This window comes from Felis catus, chromosome B2 (genome assembly GCF_018350175.1).
Source record: "Felis catus isolate Fca126 chromosome B2, F.catus_Fca126_mat1.0, whole genome shotgun sequence".
NCBI classification, from domain to species: Eukaryota; Metazoa; Chordata; class Mammalia; order Carnivora; family Felidae; genus Felis; species Felis catus.
In genome coordinates, this window is record NC_058372.1 from 4853581 (window position 1) to 4875583 (window position 22003).

At 52.1% G+C, this 22003-nt stretch overlaps 1 protein-coding gene across 7 annotated transcripts in view; it reads left to right on the top strand.

Moving 5' to 3' along the window:
• RIPOR2 (RHO family interacting cell polarization regulator 2) overlaps positions 1–22003 on the top strand; it is a 232957-nt gene that overhangs the window by 125038 nt on the left and 85916 nt on the right. The window contains exon 1 of one of the 7 annotated variants that reach the window (XM_045057052.1): positions 12104–12319. The exons of the other annotated variants lie outside the window; for them this stretch is intronic. The gene's annotated coding sequence lies outside the window, so the exon portion shown is untranslated. Of the gene's footprint in view, positions 1–12103; positions 12320–22003 lie in introns of those variants that run through there. 7 annotated transcript variants of the gene reach the window in all.

Consider the following 22003-nt stretch of genomic DNA (forward strand, 5'->3'; position numbering starts at 1 on the left):
TATATGATCTAAAATAGTCAAATTTCTGGAAACAGAAAATGCAAGGGTGGTAGCCAAGGGCAGGGGAGGGGGGATCGGGGGTTGTTTAAGGGTAGAGTTTCAGTTTTGCGGGATGAAGAGAGCTCTGGAGAAGGGTGGCAGAAAGCGCGAACGTATTCCATATTACTGAGCTGTACCCTTCATTATTAAGATGGTTAGTCTTCTGTGTACTTTACCACATGTCTATATCTCCACGTTGTTTGAAAAAAGAGTTAGGAATAGCTACACTAAAACGAACAAACAAGACAGCGAAGTACCAGGTGGTTCCTGAAAGTCTGCAGAACAGTTGCCTTTTCTTGAATCGCATAAATTTAACGTAGGGACGGAAGTGCGATGAGAGACAGAAGTGGTTCCGGGGAGCGGATTCTGGCCACGGCCGGGCGTACCTGATGCAATCCTAGAAAGACTGTGTTCTTCGAAACAAATGTGTAAGAGTCAGGTATGGGAATTCTTTCCACCAATTTCTGCCTGGTTGGGAATCAGTTTTTAGAATCTCTGCGAAAATATATTTTGAGATGAGCACTTCCTGAGGAAGCTCTTGAGAGGAGTCGCAATCGTCAGAAGAGGCAGCCCCCCTTAGGAGGTTATGAACTATGGAGGCGTGTAAGATTTACTTTTTTGGCCGTTTAGAGAAAACGTATTGAATGTCTCCCATGCGCTAGGTTCAGTTCGCGTCGGCTCCCGGGCCAGCAGTGAAATACAACAAAGCCCAGCCCTCATGAAGTTGTATTGTAGTGAAAGGCGGCCAGACGCTAGACAAGCAAGTAAAGATGGGATGTGTCAGAGGAGAGAAGCGTTATGAAGAAAAATTGAGTGCCGGCTGAGAAGGATAGAACATGGTGGTCAGGGAGGCCTTTGCTGACAAAGACCCAGAGGCTTGATGAACTGTAGGTCTGTCCCGCACTTCTGGGGCAGAGTGTTCTAGGAGGAGCCGGGGGCGGCATGGCTGCAGCACAGCGTGCAGGAGCAGAGAGCAGCGGAAGATGAGATCCAGGGGTGGCCGGTGGGGGGGGGGGGGGGGGGGGGTTCCAGCCCTTGTCAAGTCCTCCAGGCCCTTGCAAGGGTCTGAGGTTTCGCTCTGTGGGGATGGAAGGCTTTAGAGGGTGTTGAGCAAAGTGCCATAATCTGATTTGCGTTTCAAAAGGATCATTCTGACTGTTGTCTTGAAAATAAAGGTGGGGGCTTGGAGGGCAAAGGCAGGGAAGCCACTTGGGAGACTTGAGATATTCCAGAAGAGAGCTGACGGGGCCCTTCCCAGGCCTGACACTAATTCTGGAGGTGAGGGGCGGGGGGGAGTTGCCGAGGATAACTCCAAGGCTTTGGCCCAAGCATCTGGAAGGATCACGGGGCTCTTGACTCAGAGGAGGAAGGCTGCCGGAGGAGGGGGCTTGGAGGTGCGGAAGAGCAGGCCATGGCCGGGGATCGGGAGCCCAGTTCGGGACAGTGACGTTCATGGTATATAGATAGTGGCTGACTTGACGAAGTCCCACTCCAAGGCCCCAGGATAGTGGGCACTCAGGAAACATCTGTGGCACCGTTGACAATAGAGCGGCATCTGCATAACTGAAAGTTACTCACAGACACAGCTCTAGGTTAAGAGGATCCTATACAGGCTGTTCCATAAAACCAGGAGTGCAAGAACGCAATACGAGGTGTTTACAAACACGAAAGGGAGATTAAAAGGCAGATCAGAGGGGAAGGGCTGGGTGATCAGGGCAGACTTCCTGCAGGTGCGTATTTGAAGGCGAGAGCTTGATGCCCTTGCGAAGCTGACAGTCGTGGAGGCGCGTCCAAACGTGGCCCCTGACATTGGGTGCTACGCTTACCAAGTGAAACGCTTGCATTTCTCTCCGTCTCGCTCCGAGGCTACGCATGCGTAGAATCTCTGCCGGAGGAGACCTGAAGAGATTTCCAGTCTATCTTCCTAACGGAAGGCGGACGAGGGGTCAATCCCACTGCTAAACTCCTCTCTTCTTTCCCTTCCCCAAGGAGATTTATCAGCTTTTCTCAGTGACACATCCATTTCTCAGTCAAGAGCCAGCAAGCAGCGCAATCGCTTTCATTTGAAGTCAAATCCCCCAAGCTACATGTTCAACCGCTTCTCTTTGTTCTAATCCTGGGGGGAAATGTTCTTGCTCCTGTAAGATAATCTGTGGTATCCTCAAAAACCATTAAAGGAACGCATCAACACATGAGCAACTCTCCAAACACTCAAATAGCCGGTCAAATATTTGGACGCCAGCAGGCACTTGAGCAGAATGACACATCTATGCCAACAAGAGGGCAAGTGTATTCTGAGCAGCGAAGAGGCCCAAATGTCTGTGAATTCGGACCTGAAACGCAGGGGCACGCAGCCACAGCTGTTGACCTTGAATTCTCACCCGGGGCTGAGAGGCACTCCTCAGACAGGCCTGTGCACGTACATTCACGCTTCTAAAACCTGCTGGTGCCCAGCGGTTACGTCCTCCTTCTGACTTGGCCACCGTCTTGGGCGCAAAGAACAAACACGAGCACGTGTTCACATTGCTTTTCCCCAAGGAGCCCCTTGAGGCTCACGGAGAAGGCGTCAGCGCAGGAAGAGGCTGAACAAAGCCTTCCACCCCCACCCCGCACCCCGGGCACCCCAGCCTGCCTGCAGATAGCTGTTTCAGCCTCTTCGCGCTGCCACTAATGAACGTCACCAGGATTCGATGAAAGATATGTAAGGGGGGGTGGTTGCTTGGAGAAGCCACTTTCTCTGGAGATTTGCTTAAACCTAAGCGCTCGGATTTGCTGCCATCGCCGCGAAATCTTCGCCTCCAGAAGCCTGAGTGTGAATGACCTATTTTGAACGTGGCAGCCAATTACACTTTGGTGGCGTGAATAATTTATTCGGTTCAAGAGCACTGTCAACGGAGGGACATTGCAGCAGCCTTGCTGCCTGGCTAATTATAGAGGGGGACAACGCTCTGTCCTGGCGTCACAGCCCCCATCCACAGCCGCTGGAGCCGTGGATTGAGTGTGAGCAAAGAAGGGAAGCGGGGACACGGGGCCAGGCCGGGTTCCTGCTGCCAAAGAAGGTTCTGTGGGTTGAGCCAGCTGTGCCTGGGGAGTCGGATTTCCACTCTCACCTCTGCAAGATGAAACCGGGTGGGGGGTGGGGGACGATCCTGATTTTGGGTAAAATGTGCGTTGGGGTGGGGGGCGTAGGCTGTGAAACGGTGACGTAGGAAGGACAGAGGCGTGGACCCGGAAGCTAGCAAGGGTGGCGAATGGTTTCCAGGACTGGAGGAAGGAACACAGGCCTTCCCGCCCGGCAGCTGGGAGCCCACGAGCGGGGTCTAGAGCACCTGCCTGGTCCTCGGGGTTTTCTCCTGCGTCCCCCGCTGTCCCACACGCTGCAGCTCGCTCTACCAGCGCTCCAGGAGTGGTGACCGCTCGCTTCAGCTCACAGGGACCTGGTTCAGACTGAACTGGACTCCCAAGTAATGTCCGTGATGATGGTGAGGCTTTACAGAGCGTTCGATAACGTGGCTTCCCGGCCTGTGCTGCCTCCTGAAGTCCCCTCCTGACGTTAACAGTCTCGCTCTTCGAATCAGGGAGGGACTGACGTCTGGGAAGGTGTTTTGCATAACTGGGGCGGTCAGAAGGAAAGGGATTGAACGGGGTCTTGTGCAACAGTGGCTCTGGCCTAAAATGGAAAGGGACATGAAAACAACTAAACGAGTGAGCTGCAGAAGGAAGAATTTGAGGGGTGCCTGGGTGGGTCAGTTGGTTGAGCGGCTGACTCCTGTTTTGGGCTTAGGTCATCATCTCATGGTTGGTGGGTTCCAGCCCCGTCTCTGTCAATGCAGAGCCTGCTTGGGATAGGTATTTACCTATTTACAATAGGTAAATAAATAAATCGCCTTGGAGAACCTTAAGGACAAACCTCTTCTTTTATGGCTCCCCTGCTAATGAGGAAAAGGGGGCAGATTTACTATAAAGTGAGTCCATTTAGAACCCTCAAGAAAGCTCCCATATCAAATGCCTAGCATTATGTCTACACATATGTACTGATGGTTTCCAACCACTTCTGCAGCCATTTTAAAATTATTTTATACTTTAACATCTTTGTGCAATAACATTTAGTGAATTAAATGTATACTGTTTACCTTCGGTGTTAAAGTATTTGTGGCTCTAGGAATTTGCAAAGTTAACATTCTGCCGAAATGTTGGTCAGGGTAGATCAGAGCTTCTCAATATGCGGTCTGAGGACCCCTAATGTTTCCCAACACTCTTTCATAAGCTCCCTAAGGTCCTCCGTAATTTTTTTTTTTAAGTAGGCTCCACACCCAACGTGGGGCTTGAACTCATGTCCCTGAGAGATCAAGAGTCAGATGCTTTACCTACTGAGCCAGCCAGGCACCACTCTCAATAATTTTGTTAAACGTAAAGGGATTTGGCCTAGATTATGTTATGTGCACACACACACACACACACACGTGTGTGTGTGTGTGTGTGTACATACATATACATATATGTATATAGCTCACATATACATACATATTATGTAAAGTATAAAATGACTAGTCTAGATTATGTTATTGTGTAATAGGTCCTGAGACCAAAAAATTGGTAACTGCTGGTCCAAATGGTATTATACCGGGGGCGTCTGGGTGGCTCAGTCAATTAAGCGTCTGACTTTGGCTCCGTTCATGATCTCATGTTCATGGGTTCGAGCCCCACATCCTGCTGTGTGCTGACAGCCTGGAGCCTGCTTCAGTTCTCTGTCTCTCTCTCCACCCCTCCCCCACTCATGCTCTGTCTCTGTGTCCCTCTCAAAAATGAAATAAATATTTTTAAAAATTTTTTAATCCAAATGATATTACAGCAGAGAATTACATCCCGCTGTAACATAATGTCTGAGCATCTAATCTCAAATTTCTGGATAGAAGGGGATTGTTGGCTACATTTAGGGCACATTTTGTTTCTTGCCGGGAAACATTCTGCTCACTACCTCCTACCCACATGGCCTTCCAGGTCACCTGGTGTGGAAGCTAGAGGCAGGGGTGGAGGTGGGTGGAGGGTCGCGATCAGATGCCCAAGTGCATAGGCCTGATTTCAGCACCCCTGAGACATTCATTCCTGGGACGCACTCAAACGCTAAGGACGTTGGCCAAACACGTTTCCCATTGTGCAAGCAGATACGTGTGACAATGGTGAGGAAACCGCAGCCTGAGACGTCTGCTCCCTTGAGAACCTTATCATCAGTACCAGACACGGGCAAAGGAAAATGGGGTCTTGCTCTCCGCAGTTCAGAAAGCAGTCAGCAGGACCCGGCTGTCATCTGTCGAGCTGAAGCGTGCTTCTGTAGGTATAGTTCTGGCATCAATCAATGCGGGCATATGATGCTCTTTTCCGGGGGAAACGGTGACGAAAGCCAGCAGGGCCCATGCTATGCTGTCATTCCGCGGTCGGTGTTTACTGACTGTCCTCTACACCCGCTAATACAAAGCTTCCACGACTGAAAGCATCACGGTTCCCGACATCAAGGGACATAGGCACTAATGAGGAGAAGTGGACCAAAGATCTGTAACGGAAAGAAATTATGTGACTGGGTCTGTGCTCACGGGCCACCGTACTTCCAGGAGAATGCAGGGACAGCATGGCGGGCCAGGGAAGGCTCCATGAAGGAGGCGGTGTGTGAACGGAGCTTCATAGGGGAGGCAGGATTTCTGGAGACAAACATCAAAGGTCAGAGAAAAAGCGATGGGTGATTCTCAGCAGAGAATTTCCAGGCAGTGGGAAATTCGAGCAAAAACTGTGGCAGCAGAAAATGTCAAATGTCAGAGCCGAAAGGACACTTGGCAAACCCTTCATTCGACAGGTGAAGACACTGAGATTTCAAAGGTCAAGATCTGCCCTGAGCTTTCTATTGGCAGAACCAAAATAGAACCTAAGCGTCACCAAGTCCGAGACTCTCTACAGGGCTGTTCCTTGGACACAGAGCATAGCTGGAAGAGCCAAACTCAGGGCCAGCAGTGCCCTAAGGGTGGTGGGGTGTATTGAAGAAGCTTCTAGAACCACACTATAGTGCCAAGTGCACCGGGCACCTGCTTGGGTCTTATCCAGAACAGTGCCTTCTGAGACAACGGCACCAGAGTTGTCTGTGCGCCTGTTAAAATGACTAAATTGGAGGGGCTCCTGGGTGGTTCGGTCGGTTAAATATCTGACTTTGGCTCAGGTCATGCATGATCTCACGGCTCATGAGTTTGAGCCCCACAGAGCTTAGAGCCTGCTTCAAATTCTGTCTCTGTCTCTCTCTCTCTCTCTCTCTCTCTCTCTGCCCCTCCCCCGCGCCTGCTCTTTCTCTCAGTCTCTCAAAAATAAATAAACGTGAAAAAGAATTTTTTTAATGACTAAATTGGAACGGGAGAGGGGGTAACTCGAAAATCTACACCTTAAACTCCTCCCCACAGTGCTTCTCATGCGCTTCCTAAGTTAGCAAATGAAAAACAAAAAGGAATACAGAAAGATTGATCAGAGCAGCAAATGAAGAATTCAGCAGATGTGAGCAAGGCAGGGGGTAAGAGAGTTACAGTATAAGGAAGGGGTTCAAGAATCTGAGGGCTGGCAGCCTTCCAAGCCGTGATCTGGCCATGCACTTGGGTGGTCGGATGCCTATGGAGGAAGGTCAGAAGAGTAGAGAAGGAATTCCAAAATCAGGATGTTAGATCTGCTGTCCACATGGATACTAAGCACCACAGTTATGAAGAGAGTTTAGATCTCACGTGTATCTGGCTACCCCCTGGACCAAGAGGAGAAGCCAGAATGCACTAGCATCATGGGCAGAAGGAATATACAGGAGTGTAAATGGAGAGGGGTCACTAGATGTCACGGAATCTCTGGCACCTTCCATCAGCGTCGCTTCGTGGCCCCAGCGGGTCTCCGGGCGTGCTCCGAGTTCTGTATGAAATATCTGAATCGTTAAGTCCGGAAAATAAGTTGGTTGCCTTTTAGATGCTCCTCTGCTTTCCCTAAGGAACTGTGCGTTTACGAGGATGGACTGATGGCAGAAAGAACCCCCAGGCTGGCTGGGCCAATGCCATTCCCCAACCCAAGCCTGGCTTGAACCAATGCCCATGAGGGAAAAGAGGGATAAAATTCAGTGATTGAAAGAGACCCCTGTCAGTACTGCTGAAGTTCAAACGCCCTGTTTTATGGAACCAGAAATAATCGCTGTTCCCATAGCATCCGTACTCCTTCCTCTCTCATAACACCCACCCCAGTTATTTACAGTGTCCTCATGCCCCGCTCCACGAGATGGGTTACCTTCGTGTCCCCCTCCGTGTCTCCTGCCCTTAGTTGAAACAACAGCTCTCTCTGGTACCTTGGGGTGTTTTCAGTTAGGACTGACATCAGTGGAGGGGAGGGGGGTGTCTGTGTCAAACTCTTTCTCCCCTAGGAGAACCGTGTCTCTCCACTGGCAGGAAAGAGTGATGTAAAGTCCCACAACTAGCAGAGTTTCCTCTAATATCCCCATCCCCAGTGCCGGACCAGCTCTGGGAGTCTCTGTGTCCCTGGACGAACTTACAAGGGCTCAACCAAGGAGTCTCCGAATGCTTGCATCAGTGACGTCTTGAGATAGAAGCATCCTGGTTAGGCTATCATAGGGATCCCAGGAAGAAGGAGGTGGTGTTCTAACAGAGTGGGAAGACAGGGGAAATAACCACCCAGGAATGAACCCTGGAGTGACCACAGCAGGGGCAGTGATTGGAGAGGGAGTGACCGCAGCAGGGGCAGTGATTGGAGAGGGAGTGTGAAGGTGGCCGGACTACGCACCGGGAGACCTTGGTCCTGGTGCGGACTCGATCTGGTTATGTGCCCTTGGGCTCTGAGATTCGCACTAGACACTCCACTAAGGATTGTGTCCTGCTTGTGTAGACCTGTGCTGTCCAGTCCCTCCGTGCCTCTCCCAGTCCCCTGGCCTCTAGCTCTGAATGTGCCCAGCCCTGCCCCCACCCGCACACCCAAGGCCCAGCAACATACCCAAGCCCAAAGGGGGAAACCGGGGTGGGGAGTAGAATGTCCTAGAGCACACATAGCGCCAAATGTGTATCACCTCTGACTGTGAGTAGCACCCCCACCTTTGTGACCGCCACCATGTTACTTTCTCAACCTGTCGGAGCATCAGCGTTCTTATCGTTCAAATGGGGACAGTAATAGAAAAAGGGATTGTTGTCGGCTCAAGTGAGACAATGCCAATCCTTCTTTTCATCCTCTGCCCACTGCCCCCCACCCCCATAAAATTTGTATGACGTCTACAACCGCCCCGTGCCTCATCAGGAAGGCAGGGAGTTGGGAAGGGGGTGTCGTGGACTGGACATTTGTGTTCCCCCAGAGTCCCATGTTGAAGCCCTCGCTCCCAGTCTGGCTGTATTTGGAGTAAGGAAGTAGTTGGAGGGAAATAAGGTCGTGAGGGTGGAGCCCGATGCACAGGGACGAGCGTCCTCGTGCGGGAGACACCAGACAGCTCACTGTTGTCTCTGCACACGCACTGAGGAGAGACGGTGTGCGGACGGAGGGAGAAGATGGCTTTGGGCAAGCGGGGAAGGGAGTCCTCCCCAGAAACCACATCAGCCAGAACCTTGATCTTGGACTTCCAGGCCCCAGCGCTGTGGGGAAATAAATGTCTGTCCTTTAAGCCCCCTGGTCCGTGGGATTTTGTGACGGCAGCAGGAGCGGACGAGTATGGGGGGGGGGGGAGGGAGATGAGAAGTCTACCATCCCCAAGGGTGGATATTCGCCCCCCACCGCATAGCCCTATCGGCACCGAGGCTAACGTGCAATAGCTCTTTACCCCTTTCTCCCCAAATTCCTACTGCACCTCTGTGCTCCTCTCCAGGTGTTCTTGTCCAGAGTGAGGTAAATGCAGAAATGTCTGGAAGCATCAGACTCTACGCAAATAGCTACAACCCAAGGTACAAGGGGCACTGCATGTCCAGGGATGCTAAGATCTAAGATGTTGTGACAGTTCTGTGGTGAGGACAGCAGGAAAGGGGGACAAGGGACCCGGGAAAAGCAGAAACAGACTGGACTGTTTAAACTGGATCTTGATGAGTTTCCCATATGGGGACAGGGGCAAAGATTACAAAGATGGATAGAGGCTGCCGGGGAGGGCGGGGTTCACAAGGGAAATAGAAGGACCCACCAAGAAGAAGGAGGGCTTCAGAATGGGAGGAAGGTACCGAGCTCTTGCCCTGTGCTGGGGATACGGCACCTAAGACAGAAATGCTCTCCGTCCATATGATCTCACGGGCCGGGGAAAGAGAGACAAGAAACAAGCAAAAAGGCAAATCAGACCATTACAATTTATAATTAGTGCTAAAAAAAAGAGGATTTTGAAAAAGAATAAGTGGAGGGAAGGATATACTTAGAGACGTGGGCGGGCAAGGAAGACCTCTCTGAGCAGTGGCTCGGGCTTGTTTACTGAACTGAAAGAAAGCCCTTGTGGCTGGAGCTTAGTAAGGGGGGGGGACCCCAGGCTGCAAGGACTTGGGAGCATTTGTATGCAGTTGAGATTTACCCTACAAAATGGGGAATACAGGGTTTTAAGCAGGAGAGTGACCACAACATATTCATATTTTAATAGACTGCTCTTTCTGTGTTGGTCATCTGCTGCCGTATAACAAATTGTCACAAACATCGCTGTTTAAAACACCACCTTGGGGGCGCCTGGGTGGCGCAGTCGGTTAAGCGTCCGACTTCAGCCAGGTCACGATCTCGCGGTCCGTGAGTTCGAGTCCCGCGTCAGGCTCTGGGCTGATGGCTCAGAGCCTGGAGCCTGTTTCCGATTCTGTGTCTCCCTCTCTCTCTGCCCCTCCCCCGTTCATGCTCTCTCTCTGTCCCAAAAATAAATGTTGAAAAAAAAAAATTAAAAAAAAAAAAAAAAACACCACCTTGGACAAGTCACATTAACGCTCTTGAATCTTGGTTTTCCCATCCATGAAGTGAGAGTAATAATGCCTACTGCAGAATTATAGTCAGGAATAAATGATACTGTGAAGTACCCATTCCGAAGCCAAGGATAGAAGAAGCCCGTCAATGAACTGGAGTGTTCGGCATAGCAAGGACTGGCTCAAGTCAACCAACTTCACGAGGGACTTTCCTATTGACCAGAATACCAATATCGAGGGGCGCCCGGGGGGCTCAGCCAGATAAGTATCCGATTTTGGGTTTCAGCTCAGGTCGCGATCTAACGGTTTGTGAGTTCAAGCCCTGTGTCGGGCTCCGTGCTGACAGCATACAACCTCCTTGGGATTCTCTCTCCTTCTCTCTGTGCCCCGCCCTGGCTCTCTTTCTCTGAAGATAAATAAATAAACTTAAAAAAAAAGGGCGGGGGGCGCCTGAGTGGCTCAGTCAGTTGAGTGTCTGACTTCGGCTCAGGTCATGATCTCACGGTTCGTGAGTTCGAGCCCTGCATCGGGCTCTGTGCTGACGGGAGCCTGCTTCAGATTCCGTGTCTCCCGCTGTCTGCCCCTCCCCTGCTCGCGCTCTGTCTCTCGCATTGTCTCAAAATTAAATAAACACTTTTTTAAAAGATGTTTAATAAAAAATTTAAAAAGAAAAGAATACCACTATTGAAAACATACAAAGACTAGCTGGCCACGCAGACTGGAACGTTCCTGTCATGTGGTGCACACGTTTTCTCCTCTGAAGGAGCGCCCGCGTGGGAAGACGGAGGGAGTGCTGTCAGAAGCTGTTTTGTTAAGTCAAAAGAAGGGCGAAGAGAGGTGGTGTCTTGAAAAACCAAAGGCTCAGACGTCAAGGCACTCGCTGCCCTTCCCAGTCTAAAGCAGAGACACGGCGACCAGTGCTTGCCCTTGGTGGCCTTTCTAGGCATCCAGCACCCTCTGCTTCTATCGTATCCTTCGGTGGGTTGTGATTAGCTGATCAGGCTGTGTTTTTGGCTGTTCCTATTCCGGGCCTGGGAATATGCAGTCTCCTTACCACAACTGGATATAGGTGTTCTGGTGTTGACACCGTCTTCTGGAATGTTCCCTTTTGCTCATTGTCTAAGCTCATGGATTCCTTTTTTTTTTTTTTTAATTTTTTAATGTTTATTTGTTTTTGAGAGACAGACTGAGCAAGAACATGCAGGGGGAGAGAGAGAGACACAGAATCCGAAGCAGGCTCCAGGCTCTGAGCGGTCAGCCCAGAGCCCCAGGCGGGGCTCCAACTCACAGACCCAGAGATCATGACCTGAGCCGAAGTGGGAAGCTTAACCAACTGAGCCACCCAGGCGCCACAAAGCTCATCCGTTCTCACTAGCTCCCTCACAAAGTTACCGAATCCCAAGCTGGGGCTGGCGGTGCTGTTCTATTTCGCGTAATCTAAAGCCACAGTTTGTACAGGACGGTGGTGGCTTTACGGATGAGGAAACTGAAACACAGCAGACGTTCCCTGTTTAAGCAGGTGGCAGAGACCTCATCTCTGGGGTCTTAGAGACTCCCAGTCTCCTAGAGTTCCCACTCCAAAATGGGAGTGTGTTTCCCAAAGGTCAAATCCAGCAAAACAAAATAAAAACCGTTTCTCCCCACCATTACAGGATCTGTCTACCCAAACAAGCCTAGGGCAGTGCCCACCCAAGGCCGACCTCCCCTGGGGGGCTTTCCAACACAACTCTTACCTTGAGCAACCAACTTCACCCCACCCCCACCCCCCACCACACACGCGCGCGCACACACACGCGCGCACACACACACACACCGCCGCTGCCGCCCCCCCCCCCCCCCCGCGCGTTTTCCAGGCACAGCCTCTCTCCCAAATCCCCAAAGGTGAGCTGGAGGGGTCTTCGCTCGCCTCGGCCTCCCCTGCCCTCTCGCCCCCGTGCACTCTGCAGCCGGCTGGCTCCCCCGCGCGCCCGCCATCCATCGGCTGCAGGCGGGTAGCAAAGCGCAGCCTGGCGGAGCCGGCCCGAGCGACTGTCGAGCAGCTGTCTCCCCCGGCCCCCTCCCCGCTCCGCCGACGCCGCCGGGCCCGCGGCCGCGCCTCCCCTGCGCCGGCTCCCCGCCCCCCCCTCCCCTCCGCCCGCGCGCTCGGCTCCGCCAGCGTCGCGCACCCCTCGCCGCAGCTGCCGGGAGCGGACGCGGGAGGGCGGCTGGGGTCTGCGCGCAGGGTCCCCGCTGCTCCCCGCGGCCCTTTGTCCCCGCACCCCCGCGGGGCGAGCGCGGCTCGGGGCGTCGCGTTGGCCGGAGGCTCTTACACACGCCCGAGAGCCCCGGGTCCCCCGGTCATGACAAGGAGCCTCCGTCTTTAGGTATGTGCACCTCTCGCGGGTTCTTTCCGGCCTCTGGGTCTGCCTGCAGCCCGGCTGAGGTCCGTGCGCCCGGGAGGGTCCGCGCGTCGGCTGCCCGCAGGGGAGGGGCGCGAAGTTGCCGAGCGAACAGGGGCACACGCACCCCTGCAGGCGGAGCCGAGGGGCGCCCGGGGGGAGCGGAGGACTGGCCGCGGGGACGGTGAGGAGCCCGCGGCAGTGCCCCGGGGCCCGGGGCGTTCCTGGAACGGGGTGGGGGGGGGGGCGCACGGCCGGACGAGCGGGGGGCGGGGGAGAGGCTCCCGGGGGTGCGGGCGCGGACGCCCTCGGGCGGGTCCCGCGGCCCGCTGTCACCCAGCGACTTCCGGCGCTCTGAGTCCCGCTCGGGGCTGGGATCTCCGTGTCCAGCGTCTGAACTTGTCCCGAGGCTGCCGGGGTTGAGCCCGGCTGTGACCCAGCCTCCTCCCCGCGTGTCTGAAATCCCCTTGCCCGGGTGGGGAGGGCGCGGGTGGGCGAGGTGACAAACGGGAGAAGAGGCGAGCGCGGCGGCCGACCTGTGTCTGCAAAGATGGGGGGGAAGGGCGATGCACCTGAGGACCGGGAGCGCCCTGCAAGTTCCCGTGGCCTGGGAGGGGTCAGGAGAAGAGCAAGTGCAACTCTGTCACCGGCGACACTGTAGCCTCCTGTCCCCTCCCCAGGGGGGTAGGGAGCAGAGAGAGAAGAGCTCACGTGTAAGGGAGCGGGCGCTGCCTGAAATTGCGCAGGCGGAAGCCACCCAGATGTTACGGGGCTAGAAGCGCCCGATGAGAGTCCCCAGTGCGAAGGGGCAGCTCCCTGGGGGGCGGAGAGCAGGTGGAAAACCCAGAGAGCCGGGCGAGGGAGGCTGGGGGAGGGACTCAGAGAAGGCATTGGCGGCCTCGAAGGTTCTTGTCCCAGAGATACCCACGTGTTGCTCGAGTGACCGAGCGGAAACGTCGAAGCTTTTGATTGGGGGCAGGGGACCGTCAGGACAGTGTGAGAAATCACATCGGGCTGCCTTTCCTGCCACCTCTTACATGCCCACCTCTTACATGCCCTGCCGCCACCTCTTACATGCTCAGATCCGTGTCCTTGGTTGAAGTTCTAGGACTGCGACTGACCCTTGCCCCCATTCCCAAAGACACTGCACTTGGCCCTCTCTGGGGGGCTGGGGCGGGGCTTCTTCTGCCAGCCTTTGCCCCTGTGTTACCTGATTGACACACGGTCATTTCTTCCTTTTTGTTTTCTGTCAGGTTTCTCTGGCTCTGAGAATGTTCCTCCTCTCCTTTCCACCCCCACCCCAGTATTGGCGTATCTGCCTGCTTCCTCTTGCTCCTCTAGTCTTGTTGGACCAGACTCTGGAGCTCCCGGCTACCAACCACCGGCTTCCCCCATTGTTTCCATCTATCTGTTTTAGCGGCTGTCACAAGCAGGTGGCGTCACTGTGAACTCTAAGAACCAGCATGGCCAGGCTATTCTCCAGTGGTTACTTAGGAAGCAGCCAGTAACCATTCCCCTTCTGTGGGAGCAAATTGCAGGGGTGGGTCCAGCCAGGGTAACAGCAGCTAGGGAAAAGGGCCTCCCCCCTCTTCACCACTACCTCCCAGCCCAGCCCTCAGGGTCAAGCCTCCGGTGCCTGGCCTGCCCTTCTCTTCAGATCCTGCCAAGCTAGGGCTCTTCCCCCAGAAGGTAAAACACGTGTCTGTCCGAACATCTGAAAACCTGAACGTTGGACAATGTGTTTAGTAAACACAAGCTGTGTATGTGGCTTTTCCAAAAAGACCCCCAATCAGTGTTGCTTCTGTCTCTGACGCTCCAACGTGACATTTTGCTCTGAATATTTTACCGTTAGGATAAATATAAAGAAATACTAAGCTCGGGCAGGGAAAAACCGAAAGCATGCACTGAGGACTCGCATGGCACTCTGAGTACCCAGACACAGATTCCAGAAATGGCTCTCCTCCCTTTTGTGGACTGCGAAGTAAAATTATTTCCAGCAGAAAAGGGACCTATCCCCTTTCACAAGTGACCTAGAGAAGCCAAGGGGGCCTGGAGGGAGCTATTTATTTATATGTATACATGGGGGTAACTAAACTCACATAAAAATCCCACTCTTTAGCATTGAAGTCCGTTGGCTTGGGGTCCCGCCCGTGACTGCCGGTGTCTTGCCCTGAATCTGAGGTCACTAAGTGGAAACATCCCTACTATGGCAAAACCCCTGCCCAGCTGTGATACCAACCACTCGCCGACTTCCAAATGCACCCAAGTCACCTGTCTGTTATATTTTGGTTTAATTCACGGATTATTGGCTCATCCCTCAGTGTCAAGAGACTAGAACACAGACAAAGGCAGTTCTGCACAGTGAGCGGAACAGCCCGCACGATTTATAGTAAGTGGTTGCAGGAAGCAAACAATGGTCCCTTGGGCCGAAGGGTTTGCAAACCAGTGTTGTCTTTTACTGTTCACTGCATTCGGCGGGTTGGAGGGGGGGCGGGGGGAATAAAAAAGCTGTTTTGTTTTCATTCTGGAAAGAAGTAAGAAGTCTAAAACCAGTTTCTTTTCTTGGGAGGAAGCGGTGTAGAAGTGAAAGTCCGTGTGATTTAACACGATGGGTGCTCCTTGGGGCAACAGATTTGACTTTCCATTTGAGCTTCCTCTGCACTGGTGGCCTGTGCAGGGCCTCGTGCTTCTGAACAGCTTCTTTACCAAGGTTATTTTCATCTGCCAAGCCGAACTCCAGGAGCTGGAGGAGATGGACAGCTTGTGTTTGTGGCCATTCAACCAGAAAAGAATACCAGCTGAAAACAGACAATGAAACGAGGGAATCGGGGGTGGGGGCGGGGAGAGGAGGTGCGGAGAGAGCAGCCACACATAATTGGCTCCCCAAAGGCAAATCTGGGTGCAGAATGGTGTCATAAAGCCGTTGTCACGTAAACACCCCACAGTGTGATTATCGGAAAGATCTGTTCAGAAAGGAAAACGATGGTGTGCCTTTCCCTGTCCCCTGGAGGGAACCCGCCTCCGGCTTTTCATTTCTCCCCACTTGTGAAATCATATCCTTATCGTTTCTTGAGACAGCTTGCTCCCCCTGAAAATGAAAACCTCACCACGGTGCACACGGAAGCCTTCGAGTTCCCACTAAGCGGAATCGCTCGACACGTTTATCTTCGGTGAATTCATATGGAAACACCCGCACGCCCGCTTCCCTCTCTGGATCTCCTCTCCGAGGCCACCAGGTTCCTCTCTGGGTTAATGGCGTGAATGGCCAGGAGTTGTTGTTGTTGCTGTTTTCTTTGGTCACAGTACACTCATCACTTCCGTTGGAAATGTTCCCTAAAAATCGTAGATGTTTTCCTCAGAGTTTCGCAGGCTCTCTAGAAAAGATCATTTGACGCATGGCCCGACGCTGGGTTGCCCTCCCTCATTGGAAACGCTGGGCACCATCAGGAAAAGAAGCCACGGCAATTTATTTTATTGTGCATTGTTTATGTGACACTGAATATTTTCACATGTTCGTTACACTAATCAAAAAGGAAATTAGCTTTTTTTTTAACAGTGAAAGCAGATGAGGGGCAACGTGTCTGTGTTGTGTTCCGCGAGATCAAAACACGCTCTCTGCTAGAGCAAGGAGGGGGGAGTCTTAGACAAAGGAATATTTTTCACACTGTTCAGCATTCTAAAATATAATAGAGTGATTAACAGTCATGTTCATTTCCTGAGTGGATCTGAAGTCCAAGTCCGCAGTGTTACGTCGTAATGTAGGGGAGTGCTAAATTTTTTTCGATTTAAGCACCTGTTTACTGAGCAACTGTTCTGGGCGCTGGCCGAAGCTAGAGTTTGCATTCAGTACAAAAGTGTAAGATATTGATTGTAGGTGGGTTCCAGGGGGTGCACAGTCTGGAAGAGAAGTAGGAAGAACCCAGTCGTGTTGAGCAGTGTGCCGTCCACACGTCTTGGTTTGCCCCGTCCGCATCTTGTGACGCAGCAGCATAATTATTAATAGCACCCTCTTTCGCTCTGAAGTGTTCCAGTTTGGACAATAAGTTACACGGTCATCCTAGAAATAAGGGCTATGAGGTCAGGGGAGGAGGAGAAGGCTGTGATGGGAGCAGCGGGTGGAGATTTCGTTCCCGAGCCTGGTGTAGGCATACAGACAAATGGGATGGAAGAGGAAAGACTGTGAGCTCCCTGAGGACCCAGAGGCTCTGTTTCCCTTGTTCCTGTGCCCTCGGGGCTTTGCATGCGTGGGGAGCAAATGGCAGGCATCAAATACTAACCAACTGCCCGTGACCCAGATTGAAGATCCACACTGAAGGTAGTAAGAAAGCCCGGGACGGTGCGGAGGCATGCCTGGCAGAGAAGGTCAGATGGGAATAATTATGAAACAGGGCTATTAATAAGGCCAAGAAATGCTGAAACAAAGCCGGCGCTGAGCATTCCAAAAAGCAGCCTGCGCGCAGAAAGCCAGTGTGGTGTCACTCCTTCTCCTTTCTGCCGTTTCTCTTTTGAATTGAATGCCATTGGCCTTCACCTCTAGCCTGGAGGTGATCTCTTCCTTCTCAAGCAAATTGTCCAGGAAGGAACTGAAGGAACAATGACCCCATTCTCCTCGAGCTTCTTTCCTTCTGTCCTTGTCCTCTAGGAGAGTTTCGGAAGGGAGGCAAGGGCAGGAGCCTGCTGCGGGGTGGGGAGGGCACCTTATAAACACAACAACAGCACAGACGAACACCAGGGGCACATGCTTTTCCCCTTCTCCGAACTGGAGGGATAAATTCAAAGCGACAGTTTCGTGGAGCTAGTGCAACTCCTAAGAGGTTATTCCCAGTGGAGCTTGTGAGTTCCCCACTTTTTGCTACATACGAAGGCCTGGAGTGACGTGGCCTTGGCCTTAACTGCGCCGGTTACCTTCTGATTAACGTGACACACAGTAGGTGCCCTGCTGTATGCGGAGGTTCAAGGTGAACTCCTGTACACGAAGGCTCCAGGCCAACTGTCAGCTGCTAACCCTTGAGCAGCAATGCCTTACCTTTTGTTTAGAAGGTTACTGGTAGCATTTGAAGCCACTTCGGGATGATTCCTACCTTCCCAAGTGCTAAGCCGATTTCGTGTTGTCTTGGTGATGCTTCATCCTCAGAAGAGCTCAGAAAAGAGAGAGGGCGACACACACAAGGTTCTAGCACTGAGACCACGCGTCTGGGTTCAGTTGCAGACAACAGGATCCACTCGGCAGAAAGGATATAAAATAACATGGCTTACAGAGCTGCTGGGTCACACACCAAGCCACCTGGTAATGCTGGGTCACTAATGGAGCCCCTGCCTGATCCATCATCAAGAAGCTGCCCGCCCACTTGAGAAGCCACCAGCTCCCGAATGAGGCTGCCACAGCCATGGTCCGGAAAACAGCCAGTTGGGAAGGCAGCACGGCAAAGCCAGACGGTCCAGGAGGGTGGTCACCAGTAGTTACCATAGAGGAGAAGAAGTACAGCACAGTCGGCAAAATAAGCTCCCCGCCCCGAAGATATCCACATCCTGCTCCCCAGAACCTGTGAATGTGTTGCTTCACGTGGCAAAAGGCACTTTGCAGCTGTAATTGAGTCCAGCACCTTGAGATTACCCTGGATTCTCCAGGTGGGCCCAGTCCCGTTACATGGGTCCCTAAAAGAGGAGCTGTGGTCACATGACTATGGAGGATGAGAGAGATTCAACATGGCGATGAGATTCAACATGGCGATAAGAGAGATGAAGCCGGGGGCCACGGAGAAGGAGTGTAGGTGGTCTCTAGAAGCCAGAAGACGCAAGGAAATGGACAATCCCCTGGTGCCTCCCGAAGGGCACACCGTGTGCTGAAACCTTGATCTTAGCCAGCAGGACCCATGTCAGACTTCTGACCTCTGAAACTATAAAAGAATAAATGTGTGTCGTCTTAAGCCACTAAATGTGTACTGATTTGTTACATCAGCCACAGGAAACATACCTGCAGCGTCCCCATCACTACTGCCTCCAAATCTCGTACAAGTGCACCCGGGGGAAGCCCCCTGGCATCACCTGTGGGATCCGAGTTGCAGGGGGTTCTGGGAAATGCTCCTTTGTGCTTCCCAGCTTGAGTCGGGAGGCATCTGACTCAAAGGCTGGAGTGATGTCGAGTGCCAGTCATGTATATTCAGTGCAGCTGCTGTGGGAAGTCACGGGGAGCCCGGGGGGGGGGGGGCACAGCCCTCCTTACCGTCCTGCTCTGAGGGACTGTGGCATGAGGCAGAACAGAAGTGGATGCCTGAGATTTTTAGGAAGCTTGACAAATGTTATTAAGCCATTAAAGCATGAGGGGGAGGGGAGGAAAAGGCACCAGAATAGTTGCCCGTTTGCCATACTAGAAGTTACTCTCTGATTTGTCATGTATCGTTGGCAGGGTGGCATTAGGGAGAGATTGTGCGTAAGTGTCTCAGTGTTAGGGGTAAATATCGATGTTCTGTAGCTTAACTCTTAACTGTATACGGTCAGTCTGTAGGGCACATTATACGTTCCAAAGGGTCTTCAACAGTATCTCCACCCAACACGCCCTTCCTACGTTGGTCCAAACAGTCAGATGCAGAAAATGAAAACCGTCTCGTGTTATTCCTGTCACATTTCTTCAGTCGGAGGAGATAACACGAGAGTTGTCGGTAGAAGCATATCTAAATCTAAAGCCGCCTTCTCCTGTAGGAGGTCAGCCTAAGAAACTCATTCTTAAAATGTATACACATTTTAGCCAAACGTTTTGGTTTGTTTGCACGGGACCGGTAGCCCTGAGGGTTTTCAAACTGCCGAAGCCAGCAGGTAAATGAGCAAGAATCCAAATAAGTTCTTTTTAAAATTTTTTTCTGATGTTTGTTTATGTTTGAGACAGAGGGAGACAGAGCGCGAGTGGGGGAGGGGCAGGGAGAGAGGAAGGCACAGAATCCGAAGCAGGTCCCAGGTTCCGAGCTGTCAGCACAGAGCCCGACGCAGGGCTCGAACCCACGAACCATGAGATCATGACCTGAGCCGAAGTCAGACGCTCAGTCGACTGAGCCACCTAGGCGCCCCCAAATAAGTTCTTTTTAAAGCAGAGCTGCCTCGATGTGGCCAGCAGAGGTGCTGGGGGGAGCGTCCTCAAATTGGGGAACGACCTCTGAGGAGGTGGACAAGACCTGGAACAGTAGCCGGCGGGCCCCGGGGACCTGGTCCCCAAGGTATGGTCCGCCACGCTGGAGGCCCTGCTCCCCACAGGCTGCCTTCTCTTTTTCTCTTTTTCTTGCTTCCTACCACTTCTTTTCTGCACATGCCTCCTTCCCTGATACCTAAAGTTTACCGTTCCTGAAGTCCAAGTTCAAGACCCCCTTGATGCTAGAATATGGTAATACGTTCATCTGAGTGGTACCGTCATACGTTCTGTGGATGTTTGCAATTTTCAGCAGCGTTCATCATCGTGTCCCGCTTAAACCCCAGCCCCCTGTGATGTAGCGGGACTCCCAGTAATGCTCCTGGCCCCCCACACTGGGACACAAAACTTCAGGATGAAACAGCTTGTCCAAGATGACAGTGTGCGTGTGCAGAAGGGGCTGGGTCGGCACTGAGTGTTCCCACGCCCTCATGGGGGTCTCTCCGCCCCAGGATGTCCGCTCAACTAGCCTCTGTAGCAAAATCGGTGCTAAGCTGGAGAGAGGGAGAGGTGAGTTGTTCTGCCTGCCCGCCGCCTTCAGTCACCGAAAGGTGGCCTATTTGAAACCAAATTCACTGGGAGCCCGAAGTCTGATTATTGTCTCTCGTGACCTGGCCGGTGCTCTCAGTTTGATACTTTATTTTGCAAGTGGAAACCTGCCCCCTGTAATGACATCAGAGAGGTCAGGAACTGCTCTCGTTTGAGGCTCCCATGACATTTCGGAAAAAGTTTGACCTTTGAATTTTGTCATAATGGTCTTTGGCCTAAAATAGGATAGAAATGACATGTGCTGTTTCTTTTTCAAGGGTTTGTTATTTTGTTTGTTTTCTTTTTTCAAAAGATCCTCAGTGTGTGTTTCTTCACAATAAGATATTTTCCAGATGCAATTTTTTTTTTTTTTTTGGCTCTGATCACTGCAAAATGGCTCTTTCCCCTGATGGAAGAAAATAGCCAAAGCAAGAGACGAAGGGTCTGCATCAACTCAAGATGCTTCCATATGTGCGAATATATGGTTATCGACCTAGAGGTACTGAAAATGTGTAGTTTTTCACTTAAGGAACTAGTTTCATCCTTTACAATCCAAGGGGGGGGAGGGGCGGAATAGACCCAGGTAGACCTTGTGCACATAGATTCTACACGTGACAAAAAGGACCTTCCCTCCATCATCTCCCTGTAGGTAAATCACGTGATCCTGAATGTGGTACAGAGGCCAGGCCTTCCTGGGCACAGGAGTGTCTGAAGTCATGGCAATTTTTTTTTTAATGTTTGTTATTTTTGAGAGAGAGAGAGAGAGAGAGAGAGCACACAAGCAGGGGAGAGGCAGAGAGAGAGGAGGACAGAGGATCAGAAGACAGCAGAGAGCCCGACGCGGGGCTCAAAATGAGAACCGTGAGATCATGACCTAAGCTGAAGTTGGCCGCTCAACCAACTGAGCCGTTCAGGTGCCCCACGATTTTTTTAAATAAATGCAAATCTTGACTTACAGATGCGTGTACATGTATGTGATACTGCGTGTTGACAGAAAGCCCCCCTTAGGTTGTGAAACAATCTAAAGAAAAACATTTTATATAAGAGTCATCTTAATAAGAATAGCTACCACCTAGTAGCATTTTCAGTGTGCCCGGCACATGGATTAATTCCCTGAGTCCTCATAATAAACTGAGGTCATTCCCCTTATCATCTCCGGTGTATAGATGAGAGAAATAAGGCCCAGCAAGACTAGTATGAGCAGAGCACTGTTTTCAACCTGGGCCGTCTGGCTTCCGAGTCTGGGCTGTGGCTGTGGATGTAAATACACAAAGACCCCCAAGTTCAGGGTTCCCACAGAAATTAACCGCCGGTTAGCAGCACCCTCGGGAAGCCGGCTGAACTGCACTCCGGTTACCCGATCGCTTAGAGCAGCAACTCAGTAACTCAGAGTCTGTCCAGGCGGTTTGCAGGCCAAGGTTCTCAGCGGACATCCAGGCACTAATGAGACTCCTCGCCATTCGGCTGCAATCGCCGAGAAGCTGTTTCACATTAGGCAGCCGTGGCGTTCACAGTTCCAGCGAGGTAAGCGGTGCGTCTGCATAGATGCTCTGCTGGAGAAACGAAACAGACACCATTCTGAGTGATCAGTACATCTTGGTAGATTACACCGTTGTCAGCGACGAGCCTCCTTTCTCAGGGCGCGACCGGCTGACCCTCGCGATGCCTCAGAGATCTGAACCGCTCCGAGGGGGAGGGAGAGAGAAAAAGCAGAGAGAAAAGGAATCATTCGTCCCCTTTCATAAAGACTATTGTCTAATCCATACCCACGGGAAAAGCGTCCCCGATCACTTTTGTCTTAGTTACTGAATGGAGGAAGACAGCATTATTGTTAATTCATGCAGTTTTAATTTATGCGGACGAGAATTACATGGGGTAATTACCTGCAGTCGAAGAAAAATGAATCGTGTCAGGTCTGCTTAATCCTTGCACGATTTGCCTCTCTCTCTCTCTCTCTCTCTCTC